Raw genomic sequence first — 8,188 nt, forward strand, 5'->3', positions numbered from 1 at the left:
ATAATTGTTTTATTGCAACCTCCACTGATCATCAATTCCCCTGGAAACCTGAGATGGGCAAGGAGAAAAGAAGTGTTATGGTCAACGTGTTTCTCAGACTCAGCTTTCTGGAATTTTCACTGTATTGTGTTGTTTGGGTTCCATTAAGAACAAAAAGTGAATTGTTCACTCTTCAATAGAAAACAAATTGTAATGTGGGATTGTATAAGTTTTAACTGGCTTATTTCAATTAAAGAATGATTTGCTTAAGGAAAATAAGCCTTCCAATATTTGGAAGATAACTATTTTATATAGATGTCTCGACAAATTCCCTTTTATTTTTAATGTGTTTTTGTGTACATTTTCAGTATCATTTATTTAAGACCTGTAAATGTATTAGATCTCATGATCAAGTTTTGTAACAAACTTGAGTAACACCTTTTAAGGATATTATTGATTTATCTCCACAGACTGAAAATATTCATTTGATTTTCATAAACATCTAACATTCTCATGGACTAGTGTGCTAGTCTTCTATAATCTTCTATCACAAAACGTGTTCTAAGTCCACAGGACACTTGAGTTCTCATTGCACTATGTGAATGCTATTGTTTCTCTTGAGGATGACTAGCTGACTTTCTGTTAGTGGTTGGTAACACTGTTTTGTCAGATGTAATGGCCTTAAGTCCAGTTTGTTTCATTTTATTGTGGGAACCAAGTTTACTGGAGAACATTGTAAAAAAAACCTTTAACAGTAGATTGAATACAGAGGTTTCTTGCAAAGAAAGAACAAGTTGGATGATGTGCATTAGGCTAGGTACAGAAATAAGAAATTGGAAGTGGAATATTGGCAAACTTGTTGTTTTCACAAAACTGATGCAAAATAGCACGTTGTTGTTGTTATAAATGCAATACCAAAATGTAAAGCTATTAGCAATGATACTTGAGCAGCTACAGGTGATAATTCGAAACAAAGAACTGCAGATTCTGGTGAATACACAAAGGGACACAAAGTGCTGGAGTAATTCTGCAGTTCAGGTAGCATTTCTGGAGAACATGGATCGGCAATGTTTTGAGTCGAGACCCTTCTTCAGACTCAGAAGTCTCAAGAATCTGAAGAAGGGTCTTGACCTAAAACATCACCTATCCATGTTCTCCAGAGATGCAGCCTGACCTGCTGAGTTACTCCAACACTTTGTGTCCTTTAGTTTTTTTACAGGCAAAAATTGCTTTAGTATACCCTCCAGCAAACATTAATTATTGTGCTGTTCCAAATCTAAGGAAATGGCACTACTGAACATCAATGGGAATTTCAACATCAAATGTTTGGCATGCCTAATCATTACACTTGTGCTCAAACCAGAGTTGCTAGAAGTATATGTCTCCCTACAAACTGATGTTCTACCAGTGCACAAACATCCAAAAAAAAACTTGGAATTGCTGGAAATCTAAAATGACACTAGAAAATGCTGGAACCATTCAGCGGGTCAGTTAGCATCTGCGTAAAGAGAAACAAAGTTAATGTTTAAGCAAAAGACCCTTTGTCAGTTCCAATAAAGCGACTTTGACCAAAAATGTTAACTGTTTCCCTTTCCACTGATGTGATGCTGACTTACATGCTGAGCACTCACAGCATATGCTTTTATTATCTAACAGCACATGTTGAAACTCACTAGAACTTAAGTAAAAGTAAAAGGAGATGCTATCTGACCTGCTGAGTCACTCCAGCATTTTGTGATACCTTAAGTAAAAGTAACATAAATATTGAATGCTCTGGTTTCATCACAACTTTGGGCATATACACATGGTGCAGAATGTTCTATGTGTGCGAAAACAAATGTATTCCAGGATGAGGCAGCTTTCTACATCCAGGTTCTCTGACCACATTGCCTCCTCGCAATGCAAGTCTCAATTTAAAAATTCAAATCCTTGATCACAAGGGCCTCTTGTTGTTTTATCTCTGAAAAGTTTTTCCACTCCAACCTCTAAGATATCTTCCCTATTTTAATTTTGAAGCTGTAAACTCCGGAATTCTCTCAATACATCGCTGATTCCCCCACTCTGTTTCCATTATGCCTAGCTCAGTCACCAAGTATAGTCACATTTTCTATTATATATCCTATGGTGGTTCACTATCAAAACAAAGCTGGCAACATTAGTGCGAAGCACCTTGGCCCACATTACTAACATTAAAAATGCATTATAAAACAAATAGTTATGGATGAGTGTGACCATACCTTGTTTAATGTAACTTTCTCACAAATGTACCAACAAGTTTTTGTGTACATAAGATGAAAAATGTTAATTCAGTGTATTAGCATAGGGCCAATTCAACTCTGGGACAATCCAAATCTGGAGAAAGCAAATTAAAAAAAACCTTTGGTCAATCTAAATACTCATGTGTAGGAAGGAACAAGAATCATAACTATTTACAATATATATTAATGATGGAATTAAAAGTAACACTAGCAGTAATTAAAAGCTGGGTGGCAGTGTGAACTGCGAAGAGGATGCTAGGAGGTTGCAGGGTGACTTGGACAGGTTGAGTGAGTGGGCAGATGCATGGCAGATGCAGTATAATGTAGATAAATGTGAGGTTATCCACTTTGGCGGCAAGAACAAGGAGGCAGATTATTATCTCAATGGTGTCAGACTAGGAGAAAGGGAAATGCAACGAGACCTGGGTGTCCTTGTACACCAGTCACAAAGTAAACATGCAGGTACAGCAGGCAGTGAAGAAACCTAATGGCATGTTGGCCTTCATAATGAGAGGATTAGAGTATAGGAGTAAAGAGGTCCTTCTGCAGTTGTATAGGGCCCTGGTGAGACCACATCTGGAGTATTGTGTGCAGTTTTGGTCTCCTAATTTGAGGAAGGACATCCTTGCTATTGTGGCAGAGCAGCGTAGGCTCACGAGGTTAATCCCCGGGATGGCGGGACTGTCATATGAGGAAAGATTGGAAAGACTGGGCTTGTATTCACTGGAATTTAGAAGGATGAGAAATATAAAATATATGGAAACATATAAAATTATAAAAGGACTGGACAAGCTAGATGCAGGAAAAATGTTCCCAATGTTGGGGGAGTCCAGAACCAGGGGCCACAGTCTTAGAATAAAGGGAAGGCCAACTGAGATGAGAAAAAACTTTTTCACCCAGAGAGTTGTGAATTTGTGGAATTCTCTGCCAGAGAAGACAAGAGGCCAAATCACTGGATGAATTTAAAAGAGAGTTAGATAGAGCTCTAGGGACTAGTGGAATCAAGGGATATGGGGAGAAGGCAGGCACGGGTTACTGATTGTGGATGATCAGCCATGAAAAAAATGAATGGTGATGCTGGCTCGAGCGGCCAAATGGCCTCCTCCTGCACCTATTTTCTATGTTTTTATGTTTGTATGAACTGCAGATGCTGATTTACACCGCTAATAGACACAAAATGCTGGAGTAAATCAGCAGGACAGGCAGCATCTCTGGAGAGAAGGAATGGGTGACATTTCGGGTTGAGACCCTTCTTCAGACTGAGAGTCAGGGGAGAGGGAGACATGGAGATATGGAAGGAGTGCCCAGGGGTCCAAAGTATGAAAACACCCATATAACCTGACACCCAGCTCCTCAAACCTGGCGAACCTGCTCTAGGTTTCAATTCTTCTTCTATGCTACTTTCCATTGCCTTCAAATCCCCAGGCAAATAACCTGTCTCCAGGCAGTACCAATGTTTCTCTGTCAATAGCTGCCAAAGGTTATCTGAGAATGCTGAAGATTAGTTTGATCTCCAGTTTTATGTGTCCCTGAGGAGAAATGTGCTTTCCACCAATTGGCATCTCACCAAACTAGCCAGCTGAGATTACAAACTCAGAGTGAAGTGAGATGGAAGTTTTAAGGTGGTCAGTAATTGATGTTAAAAAGAGCCCATACTCTGTCCATTATTACCGGTGCAATATATGTTTGCAACCCCAACAAAAATCAATCACATCTATAATTTCAAAAGTTTTCACCACACACTTTCTCCTGTGAATCCCAATTTATGAATTTTAAATTTGACGTGATTGGAAATGTTCCCTTCTCTTAACCTGAAACTGGAATTGACAGACATGAAGAAACAGATTCAGTAAGTTATATCACCAAGAGTAAACCTGATATTGATTGGAGCATCCAAGCTAACCAAAGTAAAACATTTTAAATTATAGAACAAACATTTAAACTAATATCCACTTAACATCTCAAATTTTAATGAATACTTTTTTTAAGATGGCAGAAGAAGTTAGCAACATTTTTATATAATTTTAATTACAGTACATGCGGGGAGACAAGAATAACTTCTCAATGGGTTCAACATAAGTTAATCTCACGATATATTTTGCTCATTGTTCTTTTTATTGAATCATGGAGTACTACAAATCAGAAGAAGTCCCATCCAGTCTGTGCACCAGTTTGCAAAGTTTTGGTAAGTCCAGAAATATGTTAAAGAATACAAGAAGAGGACTCACCAAAACTTTGCAAACTGGTGCAAGTGTTCACCTTCAAATTCAGATTAGTTTATTGTCATAATTAAATTCCTGGTTCACATGAAGCTCGCAGAGTAAATATCATTCATACAGTAATGATAACCACAACAATAAGTACAAGTGTAAAACAGCAAAATGATGCCAGACTGTTGTGCAAAATCCAAATAGTATAAAAGAATAGTGAAGCACAATAACAGAATAACCAAATGACGTAGAGTTAAGAGTAAGAGTACATGGCAACCCCTCCAGGAATGGGATGTAAAAGAGTTGGTTGGTTCAGGAGTCAGAAAACAAGACTCGTAAGTCTAGCCATCCAAACCTTTGAGTTCTTGGATTTTCTCCCAGAAACCAACCCCCCCCCCCCCGGTGTGTAGGGAGTGGATGAGAATGTGGGATAGTGAGAATGGGTGATCAATGGTCAGTGTGAACACAGTGAGCCAAAGGCTGTTTTCATGCGGGGGGGGGGGGGGGGGGGGGGGAGGTGTTAGATGTGATCAAAGATGGACAGTGATCAGCATGCAACTCCAGAACCTGCCCAGGGACTCCCTCCAGGCCAGCAGCATTCTGAGAGTTTATCCTGGTGAAAACAAATGAGACCTGCCACCATCACGAATGCACCAAAGCCAGAGGGGAGGGTGGGGGGGGAGGTGTTAGATGGTGGCTTGTTTGCTTATTGAAAATAGGCTAAAAGGGCATTAAGGCTTAAAAGGATCACCCAGTGGAGATGCGCCATGGCTAGGGATAACCACTTCACTCCCACTCATTCCCCCCCCCCCCCGCCCCCCCGATGGCTAGCACTAAAGACCTATATCCAACACTTATCAGGCCATGCATTCAAAGGTGAATCATTCAAGTAAAGGAAGTCTATCCTCTCATTGCCCCCGGTCTTCTTCCCGGTCCCTGCAATCTGCACCCTCTAGTTATCAATCCCTAGGTTTTCTTTTTTACTTTGTCTATTTAAATCCATCATGGTTTTAAATACCTCCATCAAATCTGCTCTTGGCCACCCCTGCTCCAAGAATAACGCCGCTTCTCCATTACATCTATGTAACTGTAAACTCTCATCCCTAGAATCATTTGATGAACTACTCTCCACATTCCCTCCAAAACCTTCACATCCTTCTTCAGTTACCAGATGATTGTATTTACAGCTCCCACATGGATATATAAATTGTATCAAAGTACGTCGGTGCAGCACATAGAAACATAGGAAACATAGAAAATAAGTGCAGGAGAAGGCCAGCACCGCCATTCAATATGACCATGGCTGATCATCCAAATCAGTCCCCAGTTCTGGCTTTTTCCCAATATCCCTTAATTCCCTGAGCCCCAAGAGCTAAATCTAACTCTCTCTTGAAAACATCTGGACCTCTTTCTTGGAAGCAGAGGTAAAAGACTTACGATTATTTTTTTGTTATATATGTGTCAGTAACAACTATTCCCTCCAAGGTCTAATAAAAGAACAGAAGTGCATTGAACAACCTCGCAACATGTCTATATTTAACAACCGTGTCCACTTACCCTCTTCATTTATGCCAGTAATGCACTTCGCAATGCTAAGCACCAAACCAGATAGTCCTTGGGATGCCTTTCCTTTTGTGGGAGCCACGTGGGGGCAGTCGACGGGCAGAAACGCACGCAGCAGATAGACTCGACATCACCCTCGGGAGCACATGTCCCGGCCCAGTGACTCATCTGGGACTCCCCCACGTGCAGTTCGGTGGGCGCCCGCGGCCCGGGCATTGCTCGCATCTCCCGCCCGCCCACAACACACGCGCACACATAGCATCCATAGCATCCAACCCAACCCAACGCAACCTAACCCCATACAAGCACGCGCTCCGGGCACGGCCGCCGCCGAGCGCGCTCACCAGGCCAGTCACCAGCCAGGTGGCGGTGCTGCAGCCTGCAAGCCTCGGCATTTGAGGATTGATGGAGGAGGGGGAGGGGTTCAGGGGTGGAGGCATCAGGTGTGGGGCAGCAGCCGTCGCTTTGATGATTAGAACCCAAATTGTGTGCGCCTTTGCACCGGTTGTCCAGCACTGCCGCGCTGCCCGTGAGGCGACGGCAATCAGCGAGCCGTGAATATTCTGCCATCCAAGTGTGAGTGAGTACGCTTCTTAAACTTTATTTTTAGTTTAGGCAGTCACTTCTGTCAGGGTCGAGCCTTGTCTGGGTTGGCGAGGATAGATGGGGCAAATTCCTTTAAGGAAGAAGTAACATGAATAGCATTGATTAAAATGATGTTGCCCATTCAGAAGGATAGTATTGGAAAATAATCATATTTGTGTGCAAAATGAATATAAAATGAGATTTCTATTTTTTGGGGGAAAGATGTAGAAGTCAGTGGGATTACTTGATTAGGACAGAACCGATAGGTACCCAAAATGGAGATGTGGTGACAGGGGTGATATTTTCTTCCAAGTCTGAAAAACATTTCATAATTGTTTGCTTCTCGACAACTGAAGATTTGGCATGTTCATGTCGATTTTCTAGGGTGTATACAACAACATCTATGCATCTGTATGAAATAGTATTCCTTTAAATGTGCAATGTGAGAACATACCGCGTACATTACATTTTGCCACATTTTTGTTCTTTCTTAAATTTTCCGTGGATATATTGAAACTTTATAATCTCTTTGATTAATGGAACTGGTGGGTAACTTTGAGGATTTAAACTAATCCAGCCGGAGTATATAATTGTCGATAACCCTTTGACCCACTTGCCCTTACAGTGATGTCAGTGGGTCAGTGGGTTATCTTTTTTGTCAAATCTTGTGTTACATGGAGAGAAGGCTGATGGCGCTGATACATGCATTTTGCTTCAGAGTGAGTTGCAATTATGGTCCTTACATTTAGGAATCACGAAAAGTATGCAGACATTGAATCGCTTAATCTTTTCAATTCTCATACCAATTTAACAGTTAATCTATTTGGAACTGCCAGTTCTGGCCATCCCTTTCCATCACCAGAACCTCTATCTCCAATATTTTTCAAAGTAATAAGGGAAACGGAATAAATAAATCAGAGTAGGGGGGGGGGGGTCAAAATGTATTATTTGTTTTCCTGTTGCTTGCTGGAAGCGATGTTCAGATGATTTAATCTTCAAAACAAGGCAATTCTGAAGGTTGGCAACTCTATCTTCGAGTGCACATTGCAAACAAAGCAAACGTTACGGACCGGACATTTTTGAATCTGTTTATTTATGTTGTCTCATGGTTTAAATGACCGATTCTGAAGCCTATAACGCCAATGAACGCGGCTCTGGAAATACCGTAATCGGATATTATCTGACTTTACCATCCAACAGCATGAAGTGGGATTCCAATTGAATGAAACATTAGTGTGTCACGTGAAAATCTCTGAGGTAAATTAACACTTGTTTCATTAATATTGCACAAATTTGTCGTAAATCAAGACATGGCTGGCATCTTATTGCACCAGTGCACAAGAGACGTAATTGGATTCAAATCTGCATTCTTCTTTCCAAAAATGTGTATAAAGTCAGTTTGCACCGGCGGATTGCAAGGTATCCAGGTAACTTAATCAGAACTTCTACCAAGAGTGAACGAGGAGAAACAGCTGGACTGTTTCGAGCAAATGTTGAACATCACCCTCATTACACATACAACTGATCTACGTAATAATTGGAAGTATATTTTCAAATAAAATCAACATGTCTCGCAAAATAATAAGTTCTAAA

The sequence above is a fragment of the Rhinoraja longicauda genome, chromosome 8 (assembly GCF_053455715.1).
Source record: "Rhinoraja longicauda isolate Sanriku21f chromosome 8, sRhiLon1.1, whole genome shotgun sequence".
Classification (NCBI taxonomy): Eukaryota; Metazoa; Chordata; class Chondrichthyes; order Rajiformes; family Arhynchobatidae; genus Rhinoraja; species Rhinoraja longicauda.